Consider the following 25,199-nt stretch of genomic DNA (forward strand, 5'->3'; position numbering starts at 1 on the left):
ATGCGAGATAAAATAGAGTGAAGTATAGAATATGGAGTATATATAAGGGTTGAAAAAGACACTCTCCACTTAGATATAATGATAGTGTTTGCAACAGTTGAAGATACGTCAACCGACTGAATCTCACGTGTTATGGGGTGTTTATTACACATGGATTCGTGTACGTCACACAGAAAAGATTACGATTATTACCAAGTTATGTGTGTTGAAGTTCGTATCGATTTTAAAACTTACGTTTTAAGTTCAAGATTTTCTTAGCGTGACAAATGTATAAAGGGAAGGATGACAGTTTCCAAGGTAATAAATCAAAATAGATGAGAAGAATAAAAAGAAAAAAGTAGTAGTGAATAAGAGTTGGATAAATGAAGAGGTCTAAGAAAAAAAATGACCGGAGAAAAAAAGAAAACGAGCGACATAGAAAGAAATATTCGAAAAGTATGAAAAAGAATTCGTAAAATAAAATTTTATTTAATAAATCACAAGTATTTATCACTTACACTACATAATTTACAGATTTGATTCCGGCATTAATAATAAATAAAAATTATAATCTATGAGTTAATAAATAACGCGAGCAAACGACATGTTTGTCCCGTAGACTTAACATTGTACATTTGCCACTCCTTCACACACGAACCATTGCATCTTTCCAAAATCTTTCTCAAGCGGCATTATCTATAGAACAAAAGCTTTAATTTGATACCTGGACAGTATATTTAGCTCCAGCCGTTTGCTCAAACTAAGTCTAACAAAATGACACCCTCTTTCAATTAATATATACATTATGTTACTGTACAGAATTAGAATATAATACTATAAAGACAGAGCAAAGAAAAAATACAATACTTAAATAAAACCAAAACAAAGGCCAGCTTCAAATGGGGTGAACAAAATAGTGCCACTCACACATACATACCCCCCCATTTTTAAGCATCTCTCGACTGTTTAAAGGTTCCTTAAGTTGAAAAATGTTAAAATCTTTGGAGTTCATTTTCAGATCAATCGGCATATTTTCTCTCTGTTATATATAACAACCGATAAAGTATAAATCAAGATGCAAGATGTTAATAATTTTTATATATTTATCATTCAAACTTCACTTTAAGTGATGACGAGTTTTAAATCTCTGGTATTATCCATAAAATGAAGTTTTATCTTTCAGTTTTTTCTGATTACTTTGCAATATTACTTTCCTCCCTTGAATCTTCTTAAGAATGAATGATTTTACTTTCCGAAATGTATCTCATTTATCAGAGATGGCACTAATATTTCAAACGACATAAAAATACGTCAAATATGATTTATATTTATACTTTTTCTTTCCTTATTCGAAGATGGATAACACGACATTAAATTTGTTTATATTTCTGACAAACGAACAATCGATTACCCCTTTCATTAGTGTAAGGATTTTAATATTGTCTGTAAATCTAATAAATCCTGACTAGTACGAAAGTAGCCATTTGTAACGTAGAGCTATTAATTGCAGTGTTAATAAAATATCTTTTTCTTTATCCTCTATAGAAATGTGTGTAGTTCTTTGGAGAATTTTAAATGATACAAATAAACATTTCATGTCTTCACACATCCATCACGCACACAGGAACACAATTTTAAATCATATTTTTAATTTATTTAATTTAAAATATATGCTTTCCACCTCAAATTCGTGTCTTGCCCCTGTAAATCATACTTTTCCTGTTAGCAAAACAGTCATGCCGGTCTAACTCCTTTCAGGGGGAAATATTGAATTGAAATAACGTGTCTTTCGGTTTGTATGGGAAGTTCGTGTATAGTTAAACGATTTTCATATCTGGTCTCGATTTTCGTCTAACTTCGTTCTCGATATTAAAGAAAGACGAGTAAACAGACGGAAGACAGTGCGAATTTATAGGTCTACAACTTCTTCAAATTGCAGCAGAATAAATAGAAACTTTTTCTGGTGGAAACTCGACATAAACGTTGTAAAATGCTCTAAAAATATAGGATAAATTAAGAATAAAATGTAACTAGTTTCAAGATAATAAGTATATGTATTCCCCCGTTTGCAAATCAGAAAATTTATAATTAACACAACAATATTTCTTCCCTTTCTATCGTACATTTAATGAGAATATAAAAATTTAACGAGGATCATTAAAACTGAAGAAAATATTCATAAAGAATTGAAATTTATATTCTGCATACTCATTTACTTGCTCGTTTCTCCATTGTAATTACGTGTATTCATTTCTGAAGAATTTTCAATTATTATTTTTTATCAAAGAAATCTGCCATTTACGTGTTTTTTTTTTTAAAGAATTCTTAGTAATATCAGAGATAATTGCATTGACTTCCTTTCTCTTCTAGTTAATTATTAACGGGAAGATGTAGATTGAAGTTTCATAAATGTTTAATTTTTCTATCATTTATTAATATTTTTCAAAGACATTTATATATTTTGTTATGGCCAAATCATAATTTAATTTTTATTTACAAAATGACGATTTTTTATGACACTGCACGTTTACTAAATTATGATGTGTAAAACTTATCTTCTTAATTAATATATCGTTTGGATTGTACATATCACTGTGGGTAGAAAGTAACTAGGCACTGAGTAATCGTTATAAATTTTTTTCAAAATACAATAATGCAATTATAATAAAATTTATGTATTCACGTGCAGTACATTAATTAATGTAATTTTATCATTCCCGTATCAGTTGCCTGAAAAGACCGCATGTCCAGTGGCAAAAGTTTGGTCGACTATTTGACCGTTCGGAAGCAAGTGTTGATTGTTGCACGCTATGACCTGTGAAAAACGGTGGTTTTCGTGAAAAAATACGGTGAAGAAACGTCATGCAACAATCCGTCCGGAAAAAATTAAGATGTGTGATTCTAAGCTAATGACCATAATTTGTTAGGTTACAGACGTACAGAGAAGTGGTCGTCCATCCACGTGACGATCTCCGATGATTTGAGGAAGTTGGTGAGTTACTCCGGTGGCTGAATTGAATTCTAAAGTATGAATCAGTAATTCCACTTAATGATTTTACATTAAAAATAATTTTTATCATTTTTGCTTTAGAATTGTAAAAGTTATAGAGAAGTATCAATGCCTAGTTACATTCCACCAACCATGTATTTATTTCCATGTAGTTATTTAATCTATTCGAATGTTTCGGAGTTACATTTAATGAATTAATCGCAGTTAGTTATTTCGTTTAATAGATATTTTTTAAAATGTTTATATAAACTTTTACATTATTCATTTAGATCAAAATTACGTTTATATGTAAAAATACATTATTATAGATTAATTGAAGAATTCTATATCTAAACAAATACGAAATTTAATAAAAGAGTATAATAAAATATAAGATAAAAAAAACTCATATTTAAAATAGATTTATGGATTAGAAATTTAAACAACAATTGGTAAATACACTTGAAATTTTACAACTTTTTACGTTGCTTTTACTTTGCAAATGCAGCGGAAAGTAATTAAATCTTCCATAAAACAGTCCATTATTAACATTGTTTACGTTTTCCCCAAGGACCGCCTCGGATGTTGTATCAATTTTTACAGCTGAGTAGTTCCTGATGTTGAATCATTATTTTTAATTATCCATACATTCTATTCTGGTTTTCCCCACTCCCTTTCTCAAACTGTTTGACCTCCTAATCTGTCATCAATCTCAAACTACAGAACACTTTGTTCTATTCTCTCAATATTAAATCTTTATCCATTTTTGGCATTCATTTTACCTTTCTTCGCCAGATTTTCGTGAGAGTGAATACAAAACACTCGAAAATCTTCCTTTTATGATTTAAAGACACTTTTTCCCTAAAATATTCTTTATGTTACCAAAATTATCACTTAAATATCACTGTCTTAGTTAAATCTCTGTTGAATTTCTTGCGCTATCGACTAATACGCCTTCAAGAAACTTGAATTCTTCCATTTTCTTTACTCGTTCATCTTCGGTACATGTTTTCATGTCATATTTTCTTCCCAGAATTTGTAATGTCTCGACTTCTCCCATTTTCTCTGATTTATTTCGATGAGATCAACAATACGTTAAGTTCAGTTTCTACTTTTTTTTCCAATAATCTCATCTCCATTATTAATTTAAGGGCAATAAACCTTCATTATATACAAATTTACATTGAAAAAAATTAGATTTTGAAACGTCGTAGAATTTATTTTTCTGTAATTTAATTTTTGTAAAGACTGTTTATAAAAGAAGACATGTTTGAAATCAACGTCTTACATGAATGCCCCTAATTCACTTGGATCTTATGAAGATATACGTGCCACTACTTGGCACTGGACAGTGAGAGTGTCTTTGAACAGACGGTATGAGTAATAAAGCACTGTGAAGGGTAAAACAAGAATATAGATTAATAGAAACGATTAAGAAGAAAGAAATACTATAATTGGACATATGTGGAGACACTCACTGTTGTTCTAGACTTCTTGAAGGAAAAACTGGAGGAATACGAGATGATGCTAAGCAAAAGAGAACTTCATAGATCAAACTGGCTACAGAAAGGAAAATGTTAGGAAAGTAACTTGAAGACCATCGTCATTAGCTTGAAGATGAGAAGAGAAAACAGACATTAATAGAAAAAATATTACCAGAAAAGATTTCCCTTATACAACTCTTAAATTTCCACTTCTAATTTTCCATGACTTTTCCAATATATTTTTCTCTAAATGTTTTCATTAGTATTATAAACGAACAAGTAGCAGAGTAGAAAACAAATCCTAACACATGAAACGAAGCTTCTGAAATGATATCTTTGATATCCGAAATGTGCATTTCAGGTATCAAAGATATACATTTCCACTTTTATCTGTCTATGTCTGTCCTTACTTAAACTCAGAGAGGAGTTAGATAGATTAAAATCGAGACCAGATATGAAAAGTTTAGTGGACAGATTAACTATATACGAATTTCTGGTTTGAACCGGAAGTCATGTGATTTTTAAAATTAAAATATGATTAAAGATTGCCCAGTATTATGACGATGTCACAATAATTCGATTTTATTACTTTTACACACATCCTCGGCCATATTTTTTTTGTTCTTGTTAATTTCGTTTCGTTAATAACAATACATATCCTTTATATTATTAAAGGACCTGGTATTGGCTCGAAATCTGATAATAATTCCTGTTGTTTACAACACTTTTATTTATTTAGAACACTGCAATCGTAGATCCTTAAGGTATCTCCAAGCACTCGAAAGTAAATAAATAAATTAATTGCTAAAAAAATATCTGATCAATAAAACACAAACAAAATATTATTGGTGTGACAAACAAAGATTATTGTCACATCGTTACAATGCTTCAATTTTTAATCATATTTTTCATTTTTTTAATTAAAAATATATGCACTCCATTTCAAATTTGTAGTGTCTTGCTCCTGTAAATCATACTTTTCCTGACAACAATAGAGTCGTGCTGGTCATCTATGAAACCCCATTTCGAGGGACATTTTTAAATTGAAATCATGTGATTTTCGGAGCAAACCGGAAGTTCGTATATAGTTAATGGGGGCCTATTCCTCCTAAGCTTTCCATATCTTGTCTTCACTTTCATCTATCTAACATCGTTTTCGAGATTAAATGAAGGTCAAACACACGACAGTCAGAATTTATAGGTCTACAGTTTTTTTAATCTTCTGCCTGAAAATTTGGTGCTTACGTTTATTTTTCTTATGCTAAAGATACTTAATTATATATGATGATCATCTCCTGTATTACTCGTGTTATACGAATTTCAGTTTATTTTGTACGTTGCTAAATCTCTAAAATAATCTATTAGTGGGGTAAAATGCGAGAATTTATCTGCTTGAACATTACATGTTAACCTTCCCCATCTTTAAATACTACCTTGAAAAATTTTTCCATCGTTCCAGGTTTCTTGAGATGATGAAAGATGAACATCTATGAAATTTGCACAGAAAAATCGCACATAGAACACTGGAAATGTATATTTTTCGCATTCAAATAATATAACATAGAAATAATATAAAAATATATGCTCTCGATCTCAAATTTGTAGTGTCTTGCCCCTGTATATATTTCCTGTGTATTTTCTGACAACAATAGGGTTGCGCCGGACATCTATGTAACTCTATTTTGAGGAAAATAAACTTCTAAATATTCTATACGAAATTACGCAGAATCGAGTAGTTATATCCACGAAAGACGGAGAATAAAACAAAATTTTCTTAGATATTTATAAGAAACATTAAGATAAAATACGATAATGCACGAGAGAAGATTTGCCATTACGTGCAGCTGTTGCAAGGAATTTATAGAACAGGATGCTAAATAATTCAATAAGAGGACCATTATAATGTGTGTTTTTTATAAATAAAGATTGACTTACTTGGAAACTGTAAACATTTTGATTGAAATTCTTTATAAGTTTAAATTAGAAAATATCATTTACAGGAGAATAAATTCTTTTCTATAAAATTGTTAACTGAATTGAATTGAAATAACGTGACTTCCACTTTATAATGAAAGTTTCTATATAATAAATCGAGGCCTTCTGCTCTTTGTCGTTCTATATCCAGTCTCGTCTTTCATTTATCTAACACCGTTCTCGAGATTAAGAAAAGACAGACAGACAAACAGACGACAATGGGAATTTATAAGTCCACTATTTTTTTCAAATTGCAGCCAAACGTTTTCTGATAGAAACTCGACAAAAACGTTGCAGAATGTATGTAAATTATGAAACATTTCGAAATTAGAGGGTGGCGTAAAAGTCAGTTAACCAGTATAAAGCTTAAATATTTATCTTATTCAAGTACTATCTTGCTTACAAAAGTTGTCAAAATTGCTGATAATGAGGATGACTCTTATTCGATTTAGATTATAGATCTAACAAATTCAGTTTACTACGATTTGTATTCACAAATATACTTAATTAACACCGAAAACAAAACACGGTTAACTTACTTTTGGGCCACCTTTTCTGCGATTTTACAAACGTCAAAATGGCGGTTGATTTCATAAATCTGATAAATTTATATTTAACAGATGACTTTGATTTCTCTTATATTAAAGAATAATGAAGGGTATACCGTATTAATTATATTGTTTACGATATATCAGCAATATTATTTCATCAATCTTTTGTATAGCAGTTAAAATTTTTCAATGACCAAGATCTACAACTACTGAATTCAGCAGTTCTCTTGCTAGAGCTGTTTTACACCTTGTCTATAGACATTAGGATGGGAAAAGTAGATTCTTTTAGCACCTTTCATGGACACGTTTCTGAACCAATGTAATTTTTATACGTATATCAAGCCCTGGCTTTTCATCTATTGATATCTAATATTTTTTTAGATGAACGGAGGACAGACAGACAGACAGACAGACCAGTGAGAATGTATAAGTTAGCACTTTGAAAATTGCATCCCAAAACCTAACGTCATTCATATTAAGCGTGTGTTGTTAAATATCTCACCTATATTACTCTACTAAATTAATTTTGAACTGGGTTTTTAAAGCTTAGATATACTAAAGCATTCGAATAAAAGTAATTTAGCGTATTAATTGACTTTTGCCATCTAGAACACGCAGGCCTCAGCACCAAATCAATAACGTCAATACAATAGAGCAAGAAATAGCACGCTATACTTCGCTGCCTGAAATGTTGACGTATTTGAATTCTGTAGATCATGAATTAGTAATTTGCAAATTATAAATATGCACATCCAACCAAGTAGTAATTTCTATTAATCTACAAAGGAAGTTCTTCAGTTGGACTGAGTAATTTTCAACTATGTTTTTTCAGTTAGTTACTTCATACAATGAGTTAATTTTTAATCATATTTTTCATTGTTCGATTTATTTTTGAAGTAATTTCATGTCAATTTTTGCATTATAACATAAAATTAATATTACTTAATTTGAATTAGAAATTACAATACCTGTTTCGAACTGTGGTCGTCCTGTTTTTGACAGTTACACTTCCGATATCTTTTCCTTGTCCTTTAATTCATGTTCTGTTATAATAATCGAGATAACTGATCACTTCTGGAATTAAAAAATAAAATTCGTCATTTAATATTTATTCGTATATAATCTTTCTGTAAATTTTCTATAGTTAGACTGTGTAACCATTGTCTAAAGACAATGAATGTTTCATCATCCTTCAGGAAGACAGGCAAGCAAATAATACGAAGCGCGTTCATACAACACTGTACATTGAAATAAAGCCTGAATAAACATAAAAATAGTCTATGAAACATGACTAGTAGCATTGTTATGAAATGGAAGGAAATAGACAAAGACACTGGAAATTTTTTGGAAGTGTCCTTCCCAAATATGTCAAAACCATTCCTATTGTGGAATTGTGACCAAGCCCGAAAATGGGTATGGAAAACAGTCCTGTTAACCCACAGGACAGAAAGAATTCAAAATGAATTAACAATTGGTTATTGTAACATCGTCACAATGTCGGGCTGCAATTTTTAATCATCTTCTAACTTAAACAAATGACGTGATTTCCGGACCAAACCGGAACTTCGTACATGGTTAATCGGTGTCTCTGACCTCTAAGCTTTCCATATTGAGTCTCAAGTTTTATTTATCTAACTCCGTTCTCGATATTAACAATAGACAGACAATGGAAATGTATAAGCTCAAAAATACAATGCAACAGAATTACCATTTCTCTGTTTACATTTACAAAACAGAATAGATAAAATAGAGAGAAACGTACCAGATATACTGGCAGAATTATCTTCTATTTATCAGTAAATTACTATTGAGATATTCCTTACAAGCACAGACAGTCGAGGAAACATTCAAACTCATAACAATTAAAGAAAGATGTAGTTATTTCAACAAATGAACAATGCATTACTTCAATCCTTCCATTATTGAAAGGATTGAAGTAATTACAATAAACTAGAATTTTTGAATTTTTAAAATTTATGAAACTTTCTGACAGATTATTGTACGTTAATTATCATATTTAAATCCTTTCGGTGTTAACTGGGCTTTATCTTTCGTATTCAAATGCAAATTTACAGTTTAATCTCATCAAAGATTTCTCATTCAAGAGGAAACTTTGATCCAATGCGCGATGATAAAAAAAAATTTCTGCAGGTAAAGATTATTTTAAAATAATGAAATTTTTACTTTAAATTGTATTTATTTATTTTTTATTTGAATAAAATATTTCATTGGAACATTCTCATTAAATGTATTTTCTTAATTTTCATGTTAAAGTTAACCATCGATACCATTACCAGATTCAAAATTAAAAATGATGATAAAAATTAACAAGATTCTTAAGTAAAAAGAAAATAATAATAAAACAAATATTTTAATTACAATTAAGTATATAGTTACAAGAACTTTTATACCCTCAATCCAATTGTTACTTTAATATTTTATATAACTCCGTTCTCACAAGACAGACAGACAAATATAGGCTATGAAATTGATCATCTTATTACAATATACGGCTAAATTGTAGTTATTTCTTAAATATATAAGAAGCTTAATATATAATTTAACAAAAAAAGAACTTTTTAATGGCCTTTTCCGATAAGCTTGTGAGATAGAACCCATTAAAATACCCGGGTAATGAAAACACTAAAACAATGATCAAAAGTTCCTTACTGTGGGGATTTTAGAAGTTAATCCTACAGAAAATTGTGAAAAAGATAAAGAAGTAACCCATATATATAGCTTTCCATTATCTCTCACGATTTACCTTGATGATTTAAGGCATTTCTATCTGGAAACGTACATGTACTCGATCTAATGCTGCATTAATGTTGTTGGCTATCTTTACAATTTCCAGAAATGACATACTAAAAGCATCCAATTGGAGCAAAATGCACTTTCTCATTCTTTTCTGTAGATTTATATCCTTCTTCTCTTATCTGATCTCATAACAGTTACTCTCTCGGCATCACGTTACATCCGATTTCCTTTCACAATAGTAATTTACTGATATCTAACTTATGTTTACTACTTTTATTTTTCTTATAAACGAAGCAAAATTAACACTTAATAGTTTTATTGATTTTTTTTAAAATTTTATAAAAACAGAAAAATTAGAAATTGCAAAAACCACGTGGATAAATCGAACAGTTTGCACGCCCTATTGTAAGGGCGTGCAAACTGTTTTCTTCATTCTCTTGCCATCTTTACGTCATACCAGTTTAAAATTTAATAATAAAACAAGAAATTATTTATTGTGACATCGTCCTACAATTTTTAATCATATTTTTAATTTATTTAACTTAAAATATACGCTCTCGATCTCAAATTAGTAGTATCTTGCGCCTGTAAATCATACTTTTCCTGATGACAACAGAGTCATGCCGGTCATCTATAACTCGCTAATGGAGTATGAGTATAGACTCTTTCAAACTTCTGAACAATGGACATTAATTTAAAAATGGTTACTGTTTGAAGGCCATTTTATACTCGTGTCAAAATGTAAAATTCTTATAAATATAGGTGTAAGGTTTCGAACAATCTCAATCGGTTTAATACCTATTAATAGGTCATAAAATATTACATCTTATAGACGTTTATAGGTATGTAACTACAGGAAAGCCTATGCATTTCAATAGGGATCATCATTATAAATTTAATAAATTTCGGTTATAAACTGGAGAAAATTTACATCGCTCGTCCTAAAAATCAATGAAATTTAACAGGCCAAAGCAAAAAATAACTTACGCACCCGCCAGAAAACATCAACAAAGATTTGAATCGACAAACAAACAGACCAAGAAATGTTATCTGATTCATTTTAACGCAAGAAGATACGTGGAAAAAAAACTGCTTGTATCTTTTTAAAGTGCCATTCCAAAAAGGCATTAAAATCATCGAGAGAGCATTTAACGGAGAGAAAGTAGAAAGTTTTCTGTAAGAAGAGTAAATAAAAGGTCGTCATAGCAATATCTTTACGATTTGTCAACTCGTTTTTATTTTACTTTCGACTTCTACCCGGACGTAACCGAGTACTGTTCGTCTTTAATGACCCCTGGGATGTTGGCATTGACGCAAAGCAGAACAACAAATAGCATCCTTCTCAAAGAATATAATTCTTGCAAATTAATTTATTTTAACTGTAAGCCGGATCGATGGCGAGTTTGTCTCTCTAAATTATTTATTTATTTTTTTTAAAGCTCATTTCTCATAAAGAAAATGGAGATCATTTTTAAGAACAGACGGTTTAGACAACCGAGCAACAGTAGGTACAGTATACTTGTGACTTAATTTATTTCTGGTTTTTTTGGGGGTACTTTTAATTAAACGAATCGTAAAATAATATATTAAAATTTTAATTAACTTTCCTTTTCGTAAAATCTCTCCTTTTTTTCCTGGTTTTATCTCTTTCCGTTGGTTTATACGCGTGCTAAATTAATTTTTGAGTTTATAATGATTCCTTCACTTCTTTATCTCGGTTACGTCATTAATTACCTGCAGCTATACGGAATAATTTCATTGTTCTCCCGTAAATCAAGGCTGCTTTGGGGATAGCAATCGCATTGTCGACTTTCCTCTTGGCCTCCTCGAGGAGGCCAAGAGGAAAGTCGACAATGCGATTGTCACTGATGTGGACTGATATTTTTATTTATTTATTTGTCATCGGTTTTTGAAGACGTCACAAAACTTCACCCCCACTGAACTCATTCGAAAACACATAGCTTAGAGTTATATTATAAATACATTTCTTTTGTGTTTATCTCGCTTTCTATTCTAAAAAAACATCTTGTGGTTTATTATTCATGACTTATATGCAATTTATTCTATTGTTTTCGACGTCAGAACTGGGCAAAATGTAAGTAATTTCCTTTGAGAATTTCTGTTTTTCTTCACGTTTCATCCGAAAATATCTTCCTTCATTTATCTTCATGCATATTAATTATAGATTTAGTTTCGTATATTTATATGGACGTTCTCAAAAATGTTCAAAATATAGTTTTAAAGTTTTATTTTCAAGTAAAAGTGACTCTCGAAACAGAAAATTTTATAGTGCAAAATATTTTAAAGGATTTCGAATTCAAATTTAAATGTTTTAAAAAAGTAAAGTCAGAGTTTGGAAAATAAACCTTACATTTTCCTTTTTTTTAAATTTATTTTTTGCACACACAGAAAGGTTCAAAGGTCAGTTAGTAGACTGTAGACCTAAACATTCCTACTATACTGTACGTCTGCCTGTCCTTCATTGATGTCCTGAATGGAGTTTGACAGATTAAAATGGATACCAGATATAAAAAGCTGAATAGATGAAAATCGAGACCAAATATGGAAGCCTAAATACATGAAAATCGAGACCAGATATGGAAGACTAAATAGATGAAAATCGAGACCAAATGTGGAAGCCTAAATAGATGAAAATCGAGACCAGATATGGAAACCTAAATAGATGAAAATCGAGACCAGATATGGAAACCTAAATAGATGAAAATCGAGACCAGATATGGAAAGCTTACTTGCTGAAGACCCGGATTAAGTATACGTAAACTTCCAGCAAAGACAATAAGTCCAATAAATAAAAAGGTGATAATTAAAAATCTACTGCATATGTTTCTTATATATTGTTTCTAAATAAATCTTGTTCTCCTTGTCTTTTAACACCTCTATCATCCCTCTCCTTAAGCTTCCACTTTGGGAATCACTGGTTTAGAATGTCGCATATTTTTAGTAACATAATTTAAGAGGTGCCGAAGAGCCTGGGTTTCACTTAATTTTTTTAAATAAATAAATGAAAAAATGAAGTACAGTAAAACGATTTAGATATGGAAAACACGCCTACACACATGTAAATACAGTATATAAAAATTTAATAATCATCCACAGCGCTAGTAGCTACACCAACAGTGGTACAAGGATGTTGGTTTGCAATTTAAATTTAGTCCCCTAATATCGGTTGTAGTTACTTTAGTGCTTTCGTCCGTACTTTCACTGAATATTCTCGAAATGATCTATGCCATTAAAACACAGTAAAACCTGTGCAAACCTGCCTAAATGGGAAAAGTTCTTCGAAACAAAGCGATTTTCTACGTTAAAAAGGAACCTGTTCAAAACAGAAACCTGCCAAACAAGAAAAAGTATTCGATACCGCGCGATTCTGGTTTATGCAGGTTTTACTGTATGTAATTTGTTCATATTTTTGGATCGTTTAAAATAATTATAAACTATAAAAGTCCTTTCCACAAATCGCTGTTGTAGATTGCTTTTAATCTCCATTAAAATTTTTTATGTCTTTCGTAAACAGTAAAAAAAATAAATATGAAGTTTAAGACGGTAGTCAAATGTTTTCCTTCGCCATTTGCTTAATTAAAGACACTTCTCGAGCAAAAAAAAATTTCCTTCGAAATAATTAACTCTCGACTTTCCGTCTTAAAGAAAAAGAAAACAAAGGAGGAGAGAAAATGAAAAGAATGATGCTAAACGATCCAAAGCAGCAAATATGCAAATTATCAAGATAAATATTAAACGAATATTTTATTTCGATATATTTGAAAAGAAGAAGGAAAAAAATTTAATATTAAAATTACATTTTAAAAATCAATTTTTATTGAAGAAACTGTACAGGAAGAAAAAATTAATCTATTGAAGAATTGATAGAAATTAGTTATTTTCTAACAAAAAAAGAAATATTCTGAAAATATTTTGTAAAAATCACCTAAATAATACTTCGAAAATACTTCATATATAATTTAAAATATATGCTTTCCATCTCAAATTAGTAGTCTTACCCCTGTACATCATACTTTTCCTGTTAGCAATTGAATCATGCCGGTCATCTATCTATCTCTTTTCAGGGGGGAATTTTTCAATCGAAATAACGTGACTTCCGATGCAAATTGAAACTTTATATATAGTTAATTAGGGCATCCAACCCTATGCTTACATATACCCGTTCTCCAGATTAAGAAAGGAAATTTTTAGGTCTAAAATTGCAGCCAATTAAATATACTGCTTACCATTTAAAGGTAAGAAAGGAGATAAACAATATTCATTTTTGTTAGTATTTATTTCCTGTCAATTTTTGCTGAATGAAGCAAATGTTGTCTTCCTGTCAAACTTGCTTCATCAACGTCACCAATTTATGGCATCGATTCTTACGAAATTAATATGAGGACCTTAGAGAAATGCATTAGCAATGACTCATAAACAACCGCAGAATTAATTACGTTTGATATTGTTGATTTATGAGAATGATTTAGAAATTCAACAGGGACCAGATCAGAAAAATATTCAATAAGTTTTCGAGCGATAAATATTGAACGGTTTCTTACCTTTAATAATAAGAAAAAAGACGTAATTTAGGAATTTTTGACATACATGTAAAGTTCTTACAAATTTGTTTTATTTTGCATTAAATAAATAAAGATTAAGAAAATTATTAGCACGTTTACAGCCCATTGCTGAGGAGAGAACCCTTGTTCGTACAGGAGCCCACTACTAGTGTTCTGTACAAGAAACAGCTCCTCATTTAGGTGATAGACACGCGCTGATAACATAGAAAACTTCATGTGCCCAGTCTATTAGTGAAATACGAACCCACGACTCAATTATCAATGTTATACGAATCCACTCTGTCACATGTGGACCTAGAGCTGGTTACAGATATAACACATACTGTATTTCCTGCATAATTATGTCACTTTTCGGGTTAATCACTTTGTATTCTTTATATTTATGCAAAATTTAAACATTATCAAGTATATGTAGAACACGAAAATAGAAGGCACAGTTATTTTCGAGTCTACCTGTATTTAAATATATACATATATATTCAAGAAGAAATTACTTGCCGCTGCTCTTAGTCACTTCTAGAGTAGAGTCAATTACAAGAGTGGATCTATCGAAAGATATTAGCATTAGAAAAGAGGAAAATGTTGGTTTTAGCCATATCTAATTAACCGAATCGGATCCTGGACAAACAGTAATAGCAATTACATTGCCTTCTGTACATTTGCCTTTGATTATTATGTCGCTTCTTATTAGACAGAGGATCGAGTTTAAATTTTATGTTTACAATAAGAATATTTACAGTTGAAAAACAAGTAAATTTCGAAAAGTTGAGAAGATTCGTGATAAAGGGCATGTAAATTCGTTCGGAGAAAGTCACTCGTATCGATAGAAATTATGCAAATTTGAATATTTAAAGTCTATATTTTGAATTCCGCAAAATATAATTAAACTTTCTGGAAGGTATCTTCGTTAGTATATAGATAAACGATTAGAAAGTGGATAAAATTACCGACCAGCTCGTCATCTGCTTGATTTCTCTGTTCTAACCACCAGAAACTTTGAATTAATCGATACCAAGCTCGTTCGACTTCGCTCACTTGTCTTCGATTCAAATAACGATGCTAATTCCAAATTATATACGAAATCAGACGTAAATAACGTGTAATTTAATTATATAATTTTCGTTAACGTGATTATGAACGATGCTGATTGCTGCAAACTAGCGTAACGTAGAAGATAAGATTCTTGATATATACAGGAAACAGTTGATGACACATTGCCCGCAGGAATTACAGAATTAAACAGATGTTGCATAACATAAAACTGAAGAGGAAGATCATAAAGATGATGAGGAAAGATGCGGAGAAATGGAAGATAGAAGATGAAGTATAAAGAGATGGAGAAACAGCAATACAAGTATCATTAATCCTGTTATCCAATAAAACTTAATTTTAAAATAACTTTTAATGTAATTTAAGTTCACGTATTACACGTAGATTAAAAATTATAGATGAGATCGCTATATACTTTTAATTTTAAAACAAATTTGAAAGCATTCTTGGCAGTAAATATAGTTTCTGGTTGGATGTATCCAAAAAGTAAACTAATTTTAAACTTTGCACGCGCGAGAAATATACACCAAAGAGGTTTCTGGAGAAAATAAAAAAGAAAATCCAAATTTTGTTGGCAGAAGGAACCAAAACCGTGTCATTTATCGATCGAATGTTCGTAGTCACAGCTGGTATCCTGCCAGAGATATCATTCCGGAAATACAACGTTATACCGAGATAACAGCGTTATATAAATGTATGTTTACACTAATGTCCTTTCTTGGTGTTTTGTGAACGTTGTATGATGTCACCGGCTCTACTTCATTCGAGTAAAACGTTACAGAAAGACTTTCCTCTCATTTAGCCAAGTTGGTAGCTGTTAAATTTAAGCAGGAATCTATATAAATGATATATTTTTATACTGTTAAATGTATCTAATTATCTTAGCTAATTGAAATTCCAGAAACGAGTTGCATGACTTTCCGGGCAGAAATTAAAGTTGCGTGTTGCGCGATCTGTTATGATGTTTTATTTAAAAAGATTTGTGCAGAGATTAGTGAGGTTATGTTGGTACTGGGAACTAAAATGTACAGTGTTTATTGACCCTAGTATTTACGAAAAAAAAAACGAAACTGCAAAGCATAAAAGGATTGCTGGAGCTAAAGTTAAGAGGGTTGGAATTCAGATGATTGGGGTGGAAACCCCACAGTATTTTTTATAGGGTGTCAGTGAACGTTCCTGCCAAATCTAGTGCGTATTTGATGAATGGTGTAGAACCTATTACGCAACGAACATTCAGTACATTATATAAGCTAATAGGGGTATGATTTAGGGATGGTTGATGGTGCGAGGAACCCCCGTAATGTTTTCCTAGGGTATCGAAGAATGTTTATACTAAATTTGGTGAGGATACGATAAACGGTATAGAAGCCTTTGCGTAACAAACATACAAACACGCATACATATTTTGACTTATATATAGGGGAGACCGGGGCAACTTCGGCATGCGGGGCAAGTTTGTCAAGCGCTTTTTTTTAAAAACAAATTAAAAGGAGACTTTGGTTATAGGTTAGGCAGTTGAGTTTTATTGGTGGCTTGTTGAGTGTAGTGTTTTTATTGTTCTCCAACAAGCGTAGTTGAATTATCAAGCAAATTTTCATTTTCGTTCAATTCCATATAATATTTTTTTTCCATTTATATTGAATTGGCAGGTTTTGTTATAATTCCATGATAACGAAAGTTACTTTTCCTGTTAGAAGGATGTAACTTCAACTTATTCACGTGGCCAGATCGTGGCTTGGCATTCTGTTCTCAGGGTTGTACTTAATGTTTCGAAATCATGACTAGCGGGGTAAGATCGGCAACATAAAGCCACATTAGAAGCAAAGGATAAAAATCAAACAGATGATAAATGAAAACATGTTTGCATTTGTTATTCATGTATATATGTCTTTGAACTTGCATTTCGTTGTAATAATATTAAATGGGTGTTGGATTTGTATTTCTTTGTTTTAATAGTGAATTCCAACTTATACATTGTTAATAACATAATTTTATATACGTGCCTATCTTGCCCCATTACTGTTGCCCCTATACCAGGGGCAACTTTAATAAAAATAATTAAAATAATTACAACTTTACAAAAAGAGAGAAGTTGCCGATCTTGCCCCTATACCCGGGGCAACTTCGTCAATTTCTCTCTTCTTGTAAAGTTGTAATTATTTTAATTATTTTTATTTCCAAACTGATTTTAATCAGTTCTATAGTAAGGTAACATTCCAATAGACAATATGCAAAGCTTTTTTTTCAGTTTACAGCAGTATTTATTACACAAAATGTAAGTAAAGCTTAACATGCCGATCTTGCCCCGGTCTCCCCTATATATATATATATGTGTAGATTACATAAGAAATGTTAATCTATTGTATTAATTTATGTCGTTTCCTTATGTTCATGATTAACAGAAACTCGAGAGAATAGTGAAAATAATTAAAGTTGCGGCTATTAATGTTAAAGATAAAGGAAAATGACAGCTCTTTTAAATGGAAACAGAAAAATTAATGTTGATATCTTAATAAGAAATGAAATTAAAGAAAAACAATAGAAAAATGTTAATTCAAGAGAAAATTTTAGTGTAAAAAAGTAAGTAAATATTCAAAAATTTAAAAAACAAAATATAATTTAAGCACAAAAGACAGAGACTTGTGTCCAGTGTCTTCCTGAATGTAAGAACTAATACATAATTTTTACAAAATATATCAGTTATTCATGTGCATTCTCGTCCATCAGTCTGTCTGTCTTTCCTTAACCTCGAGAACAGTGTAAAGATAAAATTAGGTACCAGATATGGAAACCTTAGGGAGAAGAGGAACCTACTAACTATATACGAACTACCGGTCCACACCTAAAGTCACATTATATCAATTCAAATATTCCCCTGAAAGGAGTTAGATTGATGACCGGTACGAATCTATTGCTAACAGGAAAAGTATGGTGTACAGGAACAAGACACTACTAAATAAATGCATTGTAACGATGTCACAATAAATAATTGTTTAGGATTAAAGTTAAGTTGAAATACTTCAATAAATCTGAATCTGTTCCATTAAAGCTGTAGGATTTACATGCCACTTTATCTGCATCCGAAGATACATTCGTTTAACACAAGGATCAATGATGATCACGTGTTTATTTTCTCGCTCCACTCTCTCCCTATTTTCTTATCTTACTTTCCAATTTTTCTTAATATCTGATTGAAGTTGTTTTCACTGATTTATAGATTGGAATTAACTTATAATCCCTGTAAAATCAACAATAGATATTCACAAATCTTTATGTTGTAGAGAACAACGCCACACTACAACAGGACTTGGATAGGAAGAGGATCGATACCAACAACAAATCTGGAGAGCATTAATTATTTAATCTATTATATGCTCTCCACCTCAAATTAGTAGTGATTTACCCCTGTAAATCATACTTTTCCTGATAACAACAGAGTAGTGCCAGTCATCTACGTAACTCCGTTTTAGGGGAAATATTTGAATTGGAATCACGTATATAGTTAATCGGGGCCTCCTACACTATACTTTTCATATCTAGTCTCAACTTTTATCTATTTAACACCCTTCTCGAGAATAAGGAAAGACAGACGAAGGGATGACGATAGGAATTTATAGGTGTACAATTTTTCAAATTGCAGCTCAATTATTTATTTACGGATAAATCCAAACTAGTAAAAGTTAGAAAACTATCTAAAAATTAATTATAAAAGATACTAAAAAATTTATAGAACGTCAGAAACATTTCTAGACTTTAAATTCCTAACAATTTGATGTTAATTCTACTTTAGAAAACTTCTAAAGTAGAATTTGTCGCCACCGAAAATAAAATTTACACTCGAGATTTATACTTTAAAGTGTAATAAATTCTTTAAATGTTGAGTTATTTTGTAAGGTTACGCTCTTTTCTATTGTTAGATGTTTGTGTATAAAACAAGAAGACTTTAGCAATAAAATTTTTATAAAGGAAAGGAGAAAAATCTAACATTTATAAATAAAAATGTTGTTGCTAGAACATTAAACATTTCAAGACATTTGAGTTCAACATCAAAAAGACCAGCAACGAGTTGCGTAACTTTCCCGGCATAAAAGTTAATATTGTGTGTGGCGCCATCTGTTACGAGATATCGTATTTAAAAACTTTTTATGTTATTATTTATTATAAAACGACAATACCTTAATTTTGATAGTAAAGACGAGTTTTATAAGAATTATAAACGCTAACAACTAGTAAAATTTTCATTAAGCCCGACCCCATTCGAGATACCACACGTGATCTTTTCTATCTTCCTAACTCCTCGACCTATAATTACGAAAATTTAATAGCGTCAATCTCTCTAATAAACAAACCTCCCTGCAAAATTTCAGAAAATTTCGACTAAAAGCACAGGAGTTATTAAGCTTCGAAGAGGGTGAAGAAAATCGTCCCCCCAGAAACATAACCTAAAATTCAACCTTCCATCAGACAATATGAAGAGATTGCAATTATCTAGAAAGAAGGAAAGAAAAAGAAAAATGAGTATTACCTGAAATGTGAGACTGTTATTAACAGAAGAAGGAAGTTCCTTTTATATATCGAAATAAATACTTCCAGTTGATGAAATTCTCTGTAGAAAACTTTATATTAAAAAAAAAACAAAGAAACAATTATATTTCTTTTATAAAATTCAGCAAACTTTATTACACGAGATAATTTTAACTTAAATTCTTTTTTCTTTCTTCTCTATTTGTTCTTTTTATGATGTTTTTTTTTTTTTTTTATATTACATTCTGTAGAAAAGAACATACAAGTCATCCAGATTAGTATTGTATTATTGTATCCAGCTTTTATACAGTATATAACAGAGGGAAAGTATGAAAATCTCTCAAAAAATCATCCTCAAGATTTTACATATTTGGATTCGGAGGACCTCCAAATGTCAAGAAATAAGAAGAAAAATTAGGGTTTTTCTCTTTGTGTTGATGTTAGTGCGTGTGGGATTTGGTAGAGTTTTGTTCACACAATTTAAAAACTCCTGTGTCTTTTGTCGAAAATTTCTGAAATTTTGCCATGAGGTTTTTGTATTATGGGCATTTATACTATTAAATTTTAATGGTTAAAGGTTTTTTATACATATCTGAGTTGCCTCCTACATTCTCAACAAAAAGAATGTGTCTGTCAGTTACGTTTACTGTTTAAATTCATTCGTATGTGTTAAAGTAGAAAGAAGGGGAGAAAAACAAAAGACACTTAAATCCTGACTAATCGGCTTGAAAGTAAGCTTCTTTTACGTTAGGAATGAATTCGAAACAATCGAATTAATTTTAAAATGTATATTTAAACACTAGTTTTAGTTTGAAAACAAACTTCTTACATTTTTTTTCAGAATGGTATCTAATGTATTGCATTATTAAAAATTATAAATTTCTGTATAGACTTCCTACTGTTTCTATTACAAGTGTTCTTGTCAGTCTTTGTTTTTCTTAATCACAGGAAAAGTAAAGGCTGATAGTAACAATTATAAAGAGACATCCATTTAGACACTCGGACTGATGTACCATGTCTCTTGGAGGAGGAACACCTACGAAAGGAAGAGATTATGATCCACAACTGGTTACAGAAACTGTACAACTTTAATAAATAGAAACTGTTTGCAACACTTACTTCAGTTGCAGTGTCCTTCTACTCTTATTTAGTGATAGAATGCCCTTCATAACAGCAAAATGGCAGGATAAACCTAGTGTCTCTCAAGTATATCATAAAGAAGCTTATGAGACGAATTTCTGTGGGAGGAGTTGCAAGAATTTCTTCGAAAACTTTTCTCCTGTGGGAATTAAACTGGGGAGTTCCCCCAATTAAGACCTCGAGCCCACATTGCCATCCTTATTTTCGAAAAATCAAAAAGTGGCACAACTCTACCATCAACCCACGAACCGAGAAGAGACCCGAGTTATTTCATTATTTGCATTGTAAACAATCGATTAAACACTTTATCTATTTAAATAACAACCATCTTCTTCCATAATCAGCTTAAAGAATTCACAATGGATAGATGATCCACCACCACTAATTTTAAATTCTTTGAGAGAAGATCTAACTGAATATAGAAACTACTTATCCTATCGTTCCAATAGGATTAAACTTAAGAAAATTATTATTTTCTTATTCTTCTCGAAAACAATAATCTCAGACACGAGAATAGGAAATTAATTTATCAAATAAATATTCAAAAAAAGAAAAAACTAAATTACTTACATGTAAATAGAATTTAATTAAAATTCTTACTTCATCCTCCGCTAATTGCAAAGTTAAAAGTTTCCTTTATTTTTCTCCTCCCCTTTAAACTTCGTTAAGTCTCTTATAATACAATTAAGATAATAAGATTTTTATTGTTTAATTAACGGAGTTTCATATCGATTTTTATTTTTATTAAAATAAGAATAAGAAAAGTTTTTTATTCTATAATAAATATAACTAATTTACTCTCTCATTAAATTGGTAGAAACATTCCTATTGTCTCTTGCTTTCAATAAGCACGTTTATAACAGAACCCACTGACAAGAATTACAATCTCAATATATAAATATTCGCGTATACGTTCCTTTAATAAATATCTGTTACTAAATTACATTTTTGAATTCATGAAACCCCTTGAAACGTCGACTAATGCAAAAAGTTGGGGGATTTTATCTGTGTATATGGGTGTTTGCGGGGTACGATTATATTGATCCAATTTGAAGCTTAATAACTCCTATAAGTTTTGTCGAAAATTTCTGAAATTTGGCAGGTTGGTTCGTATATTAAGACCGTTAACACTATTAAATTTTGGTGGTTAAAGGTCGAAGGGGTGAGGAGATAGAGGGAAATCGCTCCGAAAGGGGTCGGATTTAATGAAGACTTTTCCCCCCTTATTAACATTTATAATTTTTTAATAATCATCTTTACCCAAAAATTCAAGCATTATGCCAATTTCTAAATCTTTAAATAAAGAGAAAATTAAAAAGATTTTTAAGTGATTGCCATATTTTTTTTTCATTCACTTTAACAACTTGTGAAGTTAGAACAATTAATTTGATTATTTTTCTTTAATTCGTCGCTCACTTTACAATTAAATTCAGCGACAGATGGGCTACTTATTCTTCTTATTCATTCTTTTTTTCCCTTTTTCCTGTGTATTCTAAACGACTTTCTTTACTCGTCCTTTCTTGTTTCGGTATTGTGTAAACATTACTATTTTACTTTTATTTAAATTTTATCTCTTTACCATAACCATTGTTTTCTTGTGTATTTATCTGAATTGGAAACATTCTTTATCTTCAACCCCAAAAATGCAATTTCAAATCGGGCAGAGTCGAACATCTGTCCAAAGGGGATAAAAACTACTCAGAATACTTTGAGATTCAAGAAAAAATTCCTACTGTTTTTTTTTATCTTTCTTTCTGTCAGGCAACATGCTTCATTCTTGAATTTTTATGTGTTTCTATTCACATCCTTTTGTAATAAAACTGCAATATTTGAATGTAAAGTTTGAGTAGTTTACCATATAAAATGTAACAAGTGTTTTACTATTAATTAAAATAATTTCCTACGAAATTGATGAATGTAATTAGTGATTTAATTAACATTAAACTGACTTTTCGTCGTGTATAGACAGATAAACACGCCAAGAAATTTCCCAAGCTTAGGATTTGCAGAAAGCAAAACAATTCTACTTTATTCTTGCAGTGCCATTCTCTATACAATTCTATTCCAGTACTGTCTTTACTTCTCTTCCCAATTCTCCTTTCTACACGATTTTCTTTTGTTTCTTCAGCTAACAATCACGTTTTCCTTCGAATTTTTATCCAATTGCTGTTTCCACATGTTTACTATGTCCGTCTCTCACGTGCTTATCATCCACAATGCTGTGTATACTTCTCGTTCCTTCATTCATAAATTTAAAAATTAAATATTGGACTATTCCTCATCTTACCTCTGGAAGAAACATTAAATCCTCTCACAGAATTTCATAAAAATCATTTCAAGATCGTCATTTTCTATGTAAAAATATGCAGATTACATTAAAAACTATGAAGATAATTAGTGTTGTGGCACCCCTTAGAACAACGTACCTCTTTGTTCTACTTTCACAACACACGAAGTAAATATGTAGGTCTACAATGGTTGAAAAATTACTGTAATTTATGGGGCATAGTCCACGTGGTTCTTTTGGCTAGTGTTTTAGAACAATAAAGATTGGTTGCTTGACTGCTTATTTAACTGAATTTCGGGCCGCGCTGTATTTATTGCCTACCGTAACTTGTCTTCTCGATATCTTCATTTGAAATTACGATAATTTTAATTTCCTTATAAAATAATAATTTTTCACCCTTAGAAGACAGTTTTAACATTAAAGTACTTTAAGATAAAGAGCATAATGAATATCAAGTATAATGTCCTACACAAATTATATTGATAAAGGAAAAACAATCTTATAATCAAATTAATGTAATACGAAATTGCTGTGTTTGCAGGAGAGATTAGAATCATCTGTTGTAGAAAGAAGATGAAGAAGAGAAAGGAAAAATACTTACAACATAATGAGAATGTCAATAATTCCAAAGGGAAGTTATCACAATCGACGTTTGTTACCGAACAATTCCGCTTAGAATCATAAGAATTTCCATATTTTTTTGTATATCCTGTGGGAAAATCAAACTACACATTTGTTTCGGTGTAAACAATTGTTATTTCCAGAAAATAAACCGGTTAAAGTATATAAAATTAATGAAATTCGGTTCAGAAAATATAGAAAAGTAATAACAAATAATTTACAATTTATGACTATTTTAAGAAATAAAAATAATAATTAATAATGAGAGAAGATCTTGTAAACAGATGAAGTACTTCCTTTTATTTATCACTAGGAACAGATGGAAATGAAGCTTATTTATTCATTTTAACAATTCTTATTTTGCATTGTCGAAAGAGTCGTTTTATATAACTCACCTCGACTCTAACCTTCACAAGTCTGGTTCCTCACAAAAAAATAGAAAAAAAACCACTAGAATGCTTGAAGAGAAAAGTCCTCTTTAGTGTCATCGAAGATGGAAGACAATGGAAAAGATAGTACATTACAATAATAAACTATATAGGATGTATAAAAAACTAAATATTACAGTATTAAATATTTAATTGGCCTTCTTAAGTAATCGTTTCTAGGCCTCTGTAAGAGTAATCTATCTAACTTTATTCTCGAGATTAAGGAAAGATAGACGGACAGACGGACGGACGATAATGGGGATTTATAAGTCTACAATTTTTTTCAAATTGCAGCCCAGTTATTACGGCCGTTGATAAAACTATTTACGTCGTATTATAGGTGAGAAAATATTTATAAAAACGAATTTAATTTTTCAGAATTTTATTAAATATAGAATAAAAAAATTCTTCGTGTTTTTTCACGCATCACGGTAAAAATGTAACTTGATAAATGCCTGAAAACATTTTTAAACTTCGTTATCTCGCTGATTTAATAATGTAGACGATAATTTTCCGCATATTAATTACATCTTTCGAGTTTCAATAATGTAATAAAAAGACTTGCACTTAATTTCCATTAGTCTTTGTTGGTGAAATAATGGTAAAATGTTCGCATTTTCATACATCATCTCCATTTTATCAAGATAAAAAAAAGGAAATTCTATAACTAAAAATTTCCTTAATATAATAAAAGTCTGCCTGCATTAAAACTGGTGTATCGAGTAAAAGGATGCGAGATCTTTATATAGATTATGTATAAAATTACAATAAAATTCAAGATTATTTTATAATTTACTATTCTTTCACGTTCAAAACGTAAACGTGCTCCCTA

The 25,199-nt window shown here is 30.5% G+C and overlaps 1 long non-coding RNA gene across 1 annotated transcript in view; it reads right to left on the reverse strand.

The window, feature by feature from the left end:
• The window catches only part of LOC111617869, a 121,789-nt gene that overhangs the window by 78,759 nt on the left and 17,831 nt on the right, over positions 1 to 25,199 (reverse strand). The window contains exon 2 of the long non-coding RNA XR_002755501.1: positions 7,946 to 8,051. This is a non-coding gene — a long non-coding RNA (uncharacterized LOC111617869). The remainder of the gene's footprint in view (positions 1 to 7,945; positions 8,052 to 25,199) is intronic.

Source organism: Centruroides sculpturatus, unplaced genomic scaffold (genome assembly GCF_000671375.1).
Source record: "Centruroides sculpturatus isolate CEXI.00-Female unplaced genomic scaffold, Cexi_2.0 scaffold173, whole genome shotgun sequence".
NCBI lineage: Eukaryota > Metazoa > Arthropoda > Arachnida > Scorpiones > Buthidae > Centruroides > Centruroides sculpturatus.